The sequence below is a fragment of the Trichosurus vulpecula genome, chromosome 9, assembly GCF_011100635.1.
Source record: "Trichosurus vulpecula isolate mTriVul1 chromosome 9, mTriVul1.pri, whole genome shotgun sequence".
Lineage (NCBI taxonomy): Eukaryota > Metazoa > Chordata > Mammalia > Diprotodontia > Phalangeridae > Trichosurus > Trichosurus vulpecula.
Genome location: NC_050581.1, coordinates 100,063,774 through 100,076,313, shown reverse-complemented (window position 1 = coordinate 100,076,313; position 12,540 = coordinate 100,063,774).

Here is a 12,540-nt window from a genome sequence, read left to right as displayed (position 1 = left end):
CAAGATAGAAAAAAAAATCCAGGAATTTTAATATCTACAAGATTACAGTTATGCATACCAATGAATTAGGACTCGAAAATAATAAGATTGATTGTATTTACAAACTTGAAATGTAAGCTATTATTCTACAAGTGATACAGAAAACTCACATACATCAAGAGTTGTGAATTTTCCCATAAAAAACAAATTATGGAGAAAGGTCCATAGATAGATCAGCAGGATGTAAAACAAAAACAAGAAGAAAAAAAAAACAGGACTATAACAAGTTAACTTGACTAAAAGAGAAAACATTCAAGGAAGCAGTAGGCAAAAGAATTAAAAAGAATGTGATATAGATTAATATTCTGTATAAATTGTTTAAATGTAATAGCAGTAAATGAAAGGAATAGTGGTAAATATTCATATGAACTCACCTAAAGCAAAAGTCATCATCAATATAAAATGTGAAAGGGATCCCAGATATTTCTGACTTGCAACAACTTTATCTCTATTTCAATCAATCATCCTCTTTGAAATTAAACAGTAAAATGTTAAATGCATTTAATATCAATATGTTATGACATCTAGCATAGTATTCTTTATATAGTAGGCATTTAGCAAATATTTTCAAATGAACAAAATAAAGCTATTAATAAGAGAAAATCCAATTATTTTGTTGTCTCTACTACTTGATGAGATGCTCAAAAATTTGTGTGTTTTAAAACTTTACAGCATGTGGTAAATCAAAGGCAGTGTGGGAAGATGGATAGTGGTCCAACAGTGCCTTCAGGAAGAACTAGTTCCAATTTCTGCCTTTGGTATTTACTAAAAGTGCAACTATGATTGTGCCACCTAATTTTTCATTGCCATCAGACAGTTTTCTAAGACTGTAAATTATAGTAGTGTTGTCTGTAATTTTGGTGGAAGGATTTTTCACACTGAAAATTCCCTCATATTTATGAAATCACATGTCCAGACTTGTTCATATATATATACACATTAATACATAAATGCATACAAACATATACACACGTACATATTTATACATATACACAACACACCTACATATACATACATGTGAATGCATGTGTGGGATGAAAGACCCTCACCAATTAAAAGTTAATTTATAATAAGGAAGCATCTCAGGATGGGAACAGAAATAAATTTTATTCCATTCTCGAGAATAGGGTGTCCTCCGCTAGCACAGAGCAGAACCAGCAAAGGAGGCAAAGTACAAGGGGCAAAGCACCAATAATTATACCTGACACAAGAGAATTCCCGCCCACCTCTAACATTTCTCACCACTGGCAGGGAGGCGGGTTTACAATCTGAGCACAAAAGCTAGACAAAGAACCAGGAAATCGAGGCACAGAAACTCCAATTTCCATTCCCTTAGTTAATGATTACAACTGAGGTGACATCTATAAATCTAAAGAAGGAGAATAGGACAAGGGGAGGGGGAGACCCTCTCCATTCTTTTACAGTACTTTTACAGTAATGGAAAGCAGGTCACAGTGACCCTATTCTTACTGATCAAATCTTTAAACCAGTACCATAAGAAAGAACAAAAAGTTTCAGGGTAAACTTTCCCAGAGGCTGAGCCATCAGACTCTCACGGCCTCAGAATTTTTCCACTTCCCTATTTCACTATTTCTTGATTTTTAAACATTTCTTAGTGTGTGTGTATATATATATATATATATATATATATATATATACACACACACACACACACACACACACACACACATATATATATATACATATATATATACACACACATATCCTCCCTGTGAAGTCTTCACATTTTATTTACCTCACACATGCATATTATGCATGTGTATGTACATTGTATATATGAATGCATATGCATATCCATTCATTCTATATGTGTATATATATACACATTATATATACACACATACAAACCTACACACACATAAATGTATATGTATACAATATATCCATATGATGTATATGTCTATCGATTCATTCTATATGTGTATACACAGATATGAATGCCCACATATACATATGAACATACGTGTATACATTTATATATGCATTATATATATTTTATACATCTATGTAGGAATGTACATACATATCCATTCATTCTGTAAGTATGTATATATAAACACATATCCACACACACACATGTGTAGAGTATAGGCAAATATGCACGTGTAAGGTATTATACATGTGCATGCGGATATAAATAATGTGTAAGATACATGCATGGATATATGGATATGTGGTATGTCTATAATTTTCATGGGTGACAGTACAAGTAAAAGACTATAGATCCTGGGTTAATGACTTTATACACACACAGAGGTAAGTGAAAAAACATAATCAGCAATGACTCATCTATCTGTAGTGATACAGCAAAGCTATCTTGATCTAACAATGCAATACTGCCAGGGGAACCTGGGTAATTCATGACTACATATGAAAATGAGAATTAAACTTCTGAGTAGCATTTCCAATGAACCTATACACACAGATTTGTAAAGGAAATGAAAAATTCAGAATTTCCTTCCTTTCTTAAGGAAGATAGAGGAGAGGATATTAATAAGAAGGCCTCATCTCATGTGAACACTGAGACCTCTATTATACTCAGGATTGAGTAGTTTTGATTCTGTCAAGATTTTGTAAAGCTTGTAAAGTTTTGATTTTGTAAAAGGCAGGCCTAATCTAAAAAGCTAAATTGCAGGCATCCTCATTAAACTTATAAGCATTGCAGTCTCTCGGTTTGGAAGATCACATGGGGAAGGCAGAATAATTTGTTAGAAACTTAAAGCTGGCAATTCTCCCTGTAATTTCTCTTGCTAGAATTTTTCATATAAAAGATATACAGAGAGGTAAGCATTATTTCTTCAGTTTTTCACGAAATTAGATATAATAGATGTGCAGTCAAAAAAAGTTTCAATATAGTCTTTTTGCATTTATGATGTATGTGTCCAACACAACCATTTGCTTCAGAATTAGTGGGACTCATTTTCATGGTTTCAGGTGGCAGGACTTTAACACGTCTCTTTTAAAGTTTTAATAGAAAACTATCAGAATGCATACTATTTCTATCAAGAAAATTCCATTCACCCAAACAGGCTCTTTTAGAAATATTTTCAAAGTATTATGTATATGCTCTTAGGACATTTTACTGAACTGTAAAAAACCTATTCATACGACTTTGGTCCCAAGTAGAGCAAATAATAAATCCCCTGAAATGGTCACATTACTCAAATTTGCACTGCATATTTCCACTGAGTTGGAAATGATTTGCATATTTCACATAATCATAATTTCAAATAATGCACATTCTAATACATGGAAATGCTTCACATGAATTCATTAACAACATTAATCGGTACCTGGTTGGATGTCAAAACTTCAGAATTTTCATCTGTATGAGTACTCCTCTTTTCAAAACAACTTCTGTAATCAAGAAATTAATTTCCTGCTAGCCAGGAGATGAGCCTCTCTGAATCTATCTAGACTAGTCAGGATTTTACAGATACGTGGGCTCAATGCAATGATTCATAATCAAAGATTTTCTAATTAAGAAAAAAGCTACTAGAGTTTGTGCTCAGAGAGCCTGACCTCCATGAACAAAGCATTCACTGACATTTCACAATGAGGAACCAGAGAAAGCATATGAGGGAAGACAATGAATAGGATACCAGGAACAAAATGGAATCTTCTGCAAACATTCAAACTGTATTATACATAATATTAAGTAAAATTTTGATTTTTCCGTAATAATAATGATCTAAAGAGCTAACATGCAGAAACTAAAAGGCTGGAACTAATATAAATCTCTCCGATTGACAGATCCCAATCCCAACTCCCTAAAACTTAAAGAAGTCACATGTTAAACACATTTCTATATGTCTTACTCATTTTGGTATTTCCATTTATTACTATGATTTTTTTTTACTTCCAGAGAGAGGTAGAAATTAGAATATTGTATTTGTTTTATTTTTTCTGCACCTGTGATTTCATCAGTATAAGGACCTCCCCAATCAAGTGACTTCCTCTAGGGATGCAGACAGCATCTTCTATGCAATTCATAGTTTAAGAGAGCTATATTAGGCACTGAAGGGTTAACTGATTTGCCCCAGGGTTACCAACTCATAAAAATGTCAAGAAAATTTCCCACGATATCAGAAGGAAAAATTACCACAGTGGCCTTAAGAACAATAAATCCACATATTTAACTTTTTACCCAAAAATCAAGTATCTTAAACGACTTGCTATTTATGTCTTTAATCCCATTCTAAAAAAAATTATCCCACCTAGATCTTAGGTCTGCAAGGAATAAACAAAACTAAATTTGATGTCAATAAGCTAGAAAATCTCTTTTCATCAATATCATAAAAGGAAAACATAATCAAGATTACTAAATACCAAGATTTAAAGTTATAAGACTAAGTCCATTTTACCTGTACTTCTACTACTCATGTAACAAATCTATTTTTAAAAAATCATTATACTTATTTATTGTATTTATATTTAATTATATACAATATATGTTACAATATATAAATACCTGTATTCACTATACTTATATTTAAATCATTATTAATAGTAAAAAAGCTATTAATTCTATAAAGTTTAATTAGCTTGGTTCAGACTTATCAACCTATTCCTTGTTATTGTATATCCATATATACATATATAGATATACTTCAAAATTCTACATTTACCTAAAATAGTTATTTCTTCCACAAAAATATTCTTTCATTCAACCTTCCCACCCACCCTCCTGCTATCTACACACACACACACACACACACCCAAAAAAGAGAGAAATGAAACAATCACAATTGGTTAGAGCTGGGAAATACCTTGTAAAATAAATTTAGCACTGGAAGGGCTTTTAGAGATTATCTAATCTAATTAATAGATGAAGAAATTGAGGCCCAAAGATTTAAAGATGACTTACCCAGTGTCACGCAGTGCCATAGAAGAGCTGGGACTCATACCCAGGACTCCAGTGATCTCTTACAAAGAAAAATGTATTACATTTCTCCTCGTCCCCTTTTCTCATTCTTATCTGGCCTTCTCTAGTTTCTTTTAGACCTTAGGGCCATTTCCTTTACTTGCTGTTCCCAAAATTGAACATTACATCTGAGTCAGTGCCTTTCCACAGACTGTTCTGCTTGCTTTGAATGCATTCTCTCCTACTGATTCTCTTCAAGCTCAGCAAATGGCTTTTTCTTGCCTACCTAGTTGCTAAGGCTCTCTCCATACTCCAATGATCTCATATTTTTTATCTATCTATACGTTGCATCCTCTAACAGAAAATAAGTTTACTGAAGGTAAGGTTTATTTTTCAAGTTTTTTTTTCTTTCTACCCCTAGAACTTAGCATGCTGCCTCATAAAGAGTAATGCTTAATAAAAATTCATTGAATTGAAATTTTGGTGATTATTTTCCACAAAATCACAACCTCAGAGTCGAACTGGGCCAACTCAGAGGTGATGAAGAATTTCCATTGTAGCATCCTCAACAAATGCTTATCCAGCATTCATTTTCATGAAGGGAGACAACCTCACAAATCCATCCATTCTATTTTTACTTCTTGGTTCTAATTGTTAGAAAGTTTTTACTTACAGTGAATCAAAACATGCCTCTCTAAAATTCCCATTCTCTGGTCCTATTTAATGTGACAAAACAGAACAAGCCTGCTCCATATGAGAAATTTCTTTAAATATTTGGCTCCTTGCATTTAAATTTATTTTCTTTTTATAAAAAGAGACAGAAACATTAGAACTATTTTGGTTTGATTTTCTAAAGCTATCTTTAAAGTTGTGAAGATTTTAAATATATTCCTTTTAAGTGTTATGTTCTCCAAACTTTAAAAAAATCTCTTACCTTCAACCAATCCTCCTATGATATTATCTTGAAGACCCTTACTATCTCATTCTGGAAATTTTGCATTTTGTCAATGGTTGGGCTAGTACTTACAAAGACAATACTTTCATCCACAGCTTTATCTAAAAAAGAAATGTAGAAAAATCAAAGCCAGGCTTTTTAGTACTCTCCACAAAAAGTGCCAAGTACATAGGATGCATTTTGTATAAACCTGTCCAACAGATGGATTTTTCCCTGGTCCTCAATCAAGGATGTTGTGTTGAAGACTACAAAGATATAAAGCACCCAGGGCAGCCTCCTTGACTACACACCCTGGTAATCCCTTCCCTCTAAAAGCTAACAATCAAAAGGAAGACGCTGGTGCATGCTGGTTGGTGATTCACTCCTACAGCAGATATTGAGGGGACTCTGTGGGAAAGCTATAAAAACTTTAGGGAAAAGAGCGAATGTGCATTTTCTCTCATTTCACTAGAAATTGGATAGATTACAAAATATGCCAGAGGTTCCTCCTCTTGAGCAGATACCACACTCCATACATCTTGCTATGTTCAGATTCAGATTTTCAGCTAAATCTCCTTTTATTACCTCTCCTTTGGCTCTTTACCTCCCACATGAATATACCTTGCCAACAAATTACCCACTAGTTATGCATTGTTTATGTTAAGGAAGTTGAAAGGAGTGCTTACAGATCACCCTTCTAAAGGATGAATTTTTCTTCTACTCTTGTCAGTGGAGACCATGGGTGGAATTAACTTCTAAATTGCTGGGCTAAAAGGAATATGTGTGTTGCATGAGCCAATCATGGAAAGTCAAGACAGATTATAAATAAGTGGACTAAAAGAAGTACAAATTAGACAAAATTAAAACTCTTTAAAAAAAAGACTTAGATCAGTGGTTTCCCTCCTGTGGTCAAAGATGCCTAAGAAACGGTAAAGTTTTTTGTAAGTGGTTCCTGGATCCTACCATGATTGCCCATTTTTACCTTTCCTTAGCATTACTAATAATAATAGTAATACTAGGTCCTAATTAGGATAAATAATGAATCCTCTGACATAGTCACATGTATTCAAATTGCTACTATTTGAAGTTATAATTATGTGAACTATGGTATTTGGTTCCAGCACAATGGAAATGAGTGGTGTGAATTCAAGTAATGTCCCACCTTTAAGTGATTCATTATTCCCACTAATAGCTAGCACTTTTATGGAGCTTTAAGATCTGCAAAGGACTTACCAAATATTTCATTTTATCCTCACAACAACCTTGGAAGGGAGGTGCTATTCTTCGTATCCCTGTTTTTACAAATGACAAAACTGAGGTAGACAGAAGTTATGTGACTTGCCCATGGTCACACCGCCAGGCCAGAAATGTTGGATTTGAACTCGTCTTCATCATTCTAGGTTCAGTGCTTTTTCTAGTGTGCCAGCTAGCTGCCTCACAAATCAACAAAATATTCAGGATGACATAACTTAGCAAATAAGCCTTCTGTAGAACAAATAAATATGATTCCCTGCACAAACTACAGCTAGATGGTATGATGAAAAGAATACTCGACTTGGAATCAAGTAGACATGAGTTCCTACCCTGCTTCAGGATCTCTTACCAGCTGTGTGGCTCTGGGCTAATTCTTTGATCGATCACTCTCTCCCCTGGTTTCCTCACCTATAAAATGAAGCTAATAGCACCCATCTCATAGGGATTTTGTGAGGACCAAATATTAATGCTAGTTATTGATTTTAATGTATCTAGATGACATGATTATATAGTAACTTTTGTCATCAGATATCTACTCATTCAACAGACGGTACTAGTACAATTACTCTTTTGCTGGGGCTCCACAACATACTGGAAACTAACAGGGGGGCTGTCATGCTTGAAAAATTTGGCAGCCACTGGAGTAGGCAATTCCAGTGTAGTGTGGTAGAAGGAGCCCAGGGTTTAGAGACGAAGAAACTGTCATTTACTGTATGACTAGGCAAATCACAATCTCTGTGTTCTCCTTTTCTCTTATGTAAAATGAAAGGGCTGGTTCTAATTTGTCTTTTTGAACTTGAAGTCCTATGATCCTCTATGTCACCTGACCTTTATGAGCCTCAGTTTCTTCTTTTGTAAAACAGGTATAATAGTCTCACAATTGACAAGGTCAGGAGGATCAAATGAGTCAAGCCTTTTGTATACATGAAGTGTTATAGTGCTATTAGCTCTTATGAAAAACATCTTTACGACGCCATTTCATCAAAGTATAAACTTTGGCTATTAAATAGCATTGACACTAGTTCTCAAGAATTGAGACTAGGAAGGTTTGGTTTCGGGTGGGAGTGGGTTGTTTTGTTTTGTTTGGGCTGTGCCTTTTTTATTTGCTGAAACGTCAAGAGGCAGCCAGGGGGAAAAATGAAGCCACAAGAACCTAATAAATTTTAATGCCACAACCAATGGTTCTTTTTCCCCCTACAGAAAAACAAGGTCCTTCAATATTCAATCGTTGAATCAGCACTGAAATTCATCTGAAATTATGCTAACATTTATCACGGCATTGCTGGTGAAAATAAATAAATGAATGAATGAATAAATGAATGAACTCTGTCAAATCCGTACCAAGTGGCAAAGACAGCAACAGAAATTACAAGCAATAAAACCAACCCAGCAACAGCCACATTGTATGACGACTGACTTTGATAAGACTTAGCTGTTCTCAGCAATGCAAGGACCTAAGACAACCCCAAAAGACTCATGATGAAGAATGCTATCCACATCCGGAGAAAGATCTTTGGAGTCTGAATGCAGATGGAAGCATACTATTTGCTCTCCTTTTCTTTGGTTGTTTTGTTTTGTTTCTTCTTTCTCATAGTTCCTCCCATTAGTTGTAACTCTTCTTTACATCATGACTAATGTGCAAATATGTTTAATATGAATGGATAGGTAGAGCCTAAATCAGATTGCACACCATCTTGGGGATGGGGGAGGAAGCGAAGGGGGAGAAAATTTAAAACTCAAAATCTTATGGAAGTGAAAGTTGAAAACTAAAGTTAAATTATTTTTTAAAAAATCAAAAGCTTATATTATGTCTGATTGTACTCAGTAGTACCTAACATACACAATTCAAATATTAAATCAGGTTTAAAGGGCATAATGACTTCAACTTGTAAAGTCCAGGATATTTCAGAACTAAAGTCACATCACTAGCCTCACCATCTCATTGACCATCTATACTGTAAATGTCCTAAACTATGGAAGTCACCAAGGAGTTAAGCAGGCTTTAGGTATGTGATACCAAAGTCAGATATAATCATGGGTGAAATAGAGATGAACTATACAGTTAAGACTCCCTGCTGGCTCTTTCTGTAGTGGTTATTTCAAATCACTATTTCAACTTATTTAGGAAGGAGGGAAACTAACAGAGAAATATGGTCTAGGTATATTTTGTGTATAGGGGGTATAATATACTAACATATAAAGTATACTAACATATAAAGTATGCTAACATAAAAGCATAATACACTAACATATAAAGTAAATGCTAGTTCATTCAAGTAACCGTCATACTTATTCATTGTATAGGTGTGGGCTTATATCATCTATAGCTTAAAGGACAATTTCAATCCATCCAATTACAATGAGATCATATATACTTTTAAACGCTTCTTTCTGGGGGACAATCATTCCGTGTACTAAACCTGAATTCAAATCAGTCAACATAGCTTTATGCAACCCCTGCTTTGTGCAAAGCATGAAGTTGTATAGTAGGAACGTGGAAATTTTTTCAAAGAGGTGACATAATCCTTGTCCTCAGAGGGCTTACACTACTACAAAATTGGGGAGGGATACAGTATGAATAAAATATGAGGCACAGTGTGATTAAGACAGAGAGGAGATGCTATAGACCAGAAAACATTTTCTACTAGAGGAAGAAGAAAATCTTCAATGTGGAAATAGTGCCTGATCTGAACCTCAAAGGAAAAGAAAAATTCCAACAAGTAGAAAAGAGGAGGGAGTGTATGCAACGCTAGAAGATAGTCTTTACAAACAGAACAAAGCACAGCAACAACTTGAGTAAGGAACCTAGGGCTTTGTCCCAGGGGGCACTGACATTTAGGGGGTGGGTAGTGCTTCCAGCGCAGGCTTCATACTTTTCATTAGTTCTCACTTTCTTACCACCCCACCCTTGGAGCCCTACAGCCTCTCCGAGGTATTACTCTCACTCCCATGCCCACAGGGGATCAATAAGGGATCATGGGAACCCTCTCTTTCCAGAAACAAGGTTAGACTAGAAGTCTATTGTTGATGCCATTTTCCTTCCCCCTTTCCTAAATGTCTGGCTTGCTGAACTTCCTTATGGCCACCACCACCCCCAAATATTTTCCCAAAATGAAAGGATTCCTGATTATATCTCCACACGTGGGTAGGAGATAGACAAGAATGAGTAACTGCTAGCGGCGTATTCGGCAGGAACGTAACCCCAGCGTGATGATGATAAACATGTTTTGAAAAGAACAGATTGAGTTGAGTCTGCATTTCTGAGAAGTGTATTTATAGTTTTCATCAATTTTAAGAATAGCTTTGAGTGATCCAGTCATCTTGACTATTATAAATACCCAAATTAACTACAAAAGACTTACGAGTGAAGGCTCTATCTGTATCCAGAGAAAGAACTGATAAATAGATGTATAGAATGATTTTACATATATGTATATGTGTGTGTGTGTGTGTGTGTGTATATATATATATAAAATGTATGTGTATATGTGTGTGTATTTGTGTCTAATGGTAGCCATCTCTAGAGTGCATGTGAGAAAAAAGAAAGTAAAAAAAGAGTCATACATAATAGATTTGCAGTTTTATGTGCAACCATCTTTTTTTTTCCTATTCTACTTTGGTATGAAAATGCTTGTTTTATTTCTCAAGTACAGAATAAAATTTTTAAAAATATATTACCCAACGTAACGATGGTATCTGGCCTCAAACACTTAGAAACTCTGTGACCCTGGACAAGTCACTTAACCCTGTTTGCCTCAGTTTCCTCATCTGTAAAGTGAGCTAGAGAAGCAAATGGCAAACCACTCAAGTATCTTTGCCAAGAAAACCCTAAATGGGGTCCTAAAGTGTCAGACATGCCTGAAATGACTCTGAATTGTCAGACAACAGCAACAGGGATGGTATATAATGGTAGAGAATTACCATCGATGCGGCCCTGCCTAACTTGCCGCTACTTATACTTTTATAACAAGAATATTAACAGCAGACATTTCTATAGTATTTTATAGTTACAAAAATGTTGTACACATAGTGCCATTTTTTGTTTGTTTTTTGGGAGGGGGGGAAGGCAAGACAATTGGGGTTAAGTGACTTGTCCAAGGTCACACTGCTAGTGTCAAGTGTCGGAGGCCACATTTGAACTCGGGTCCTCCTGATTCCAGGGCTGGTGCTGTACTCACTGCACCACTTAGGTGCCCCTACATAGAGCCATTGTTCTAGAGATGGAAGGTACCTTAAAAATCACCTACTTCAAACCCTTCATTATAATGAAAAAAAAGCTGAGATCTACAGAGGCTGAATGACTTAACCAAGACCAGAACACGGATTGGAGCTCAGGGTCTCTGATGCCAGATCCGATGTTCTTTCTATTGTAACATGCTGTGCATGTTTTTAATTGATTGTTTAGTGGAAGAAATCCTCTAGGAAGGCTTTCCTTCTAATGTACTCTCCCTGTCCCCATCTTCTACCATCAGCCTGTTGCTAATACCCTTTCTGCATCTGAGTACTTGGTTTTGTTCTTTTCTAATACACTTACCACACCATTGTTTTAGATATCTTTGGTGGTGCCTTTCCCCCTACTAGACTACAGATCCATGAAATCAGAGCAGCCGCAGTGTGCTGGTAAATGGTAGCAACCGGCTTCCCCCACCCCCCCAAAAAAAGTATACACAACACTTGAGATTAATCTGCATTGTTAGCATATTCTTTCTACTGTAGATAATCAATACAACAACAAATCAGACCCTGATCTACTGTGCTTGCCCAGTTCTGAGGGATAAATGCTCATACCCAGGAGCCAGATCTCCGTATCAGGGGCTTATTGTTGTTTTTGTAGTTGTTGAATTGCTTTCAGTCGTGTCTGAGTCTTCATGACTCCATTTGGGGTTCTCTTGGCAAAAAATGCTGGAGAAGTTTGACATTTCCTTCTCTAGTTCATTTTATGGATGAGGAAACCAAGGCTAGCAGGGTTAAGTGACTTGCCCACAGTCACACAACCACTAAATATCTGAGGCCAGATTTGAGTTTAGGAAGATGAGCCTTCCTGACTCCAGACCCTGCTCTCTATCCACTGTACCACCTCACTACCAGATCAGGGGTTATGTCTTTTTAAGCTTTCTCTCTCACTCTGTGTCCAGCACACTCCTTTACATACAGTAATGCTTAAATTTTTTGACTGCTAAATGAGTTGTTGAATAAAATTAAAAATAGACAATAAAAGGAACATTTTTGGCTACTCAGCTACTTCAGCATCAATTCTTCAACAAGCATTTTTTAAGTGCTCATTACACATAGGCAGTGATTTAGGTGCTGAGGACAGAGAGACCAAAAAATATCACAGTCCAAATCTCTTCTATCGAGGAAACAAACATGCACGTAAAACTAAAATGATATATAGCAAATAAAATGCAGCTGAGGGCGGGAGCTGGAG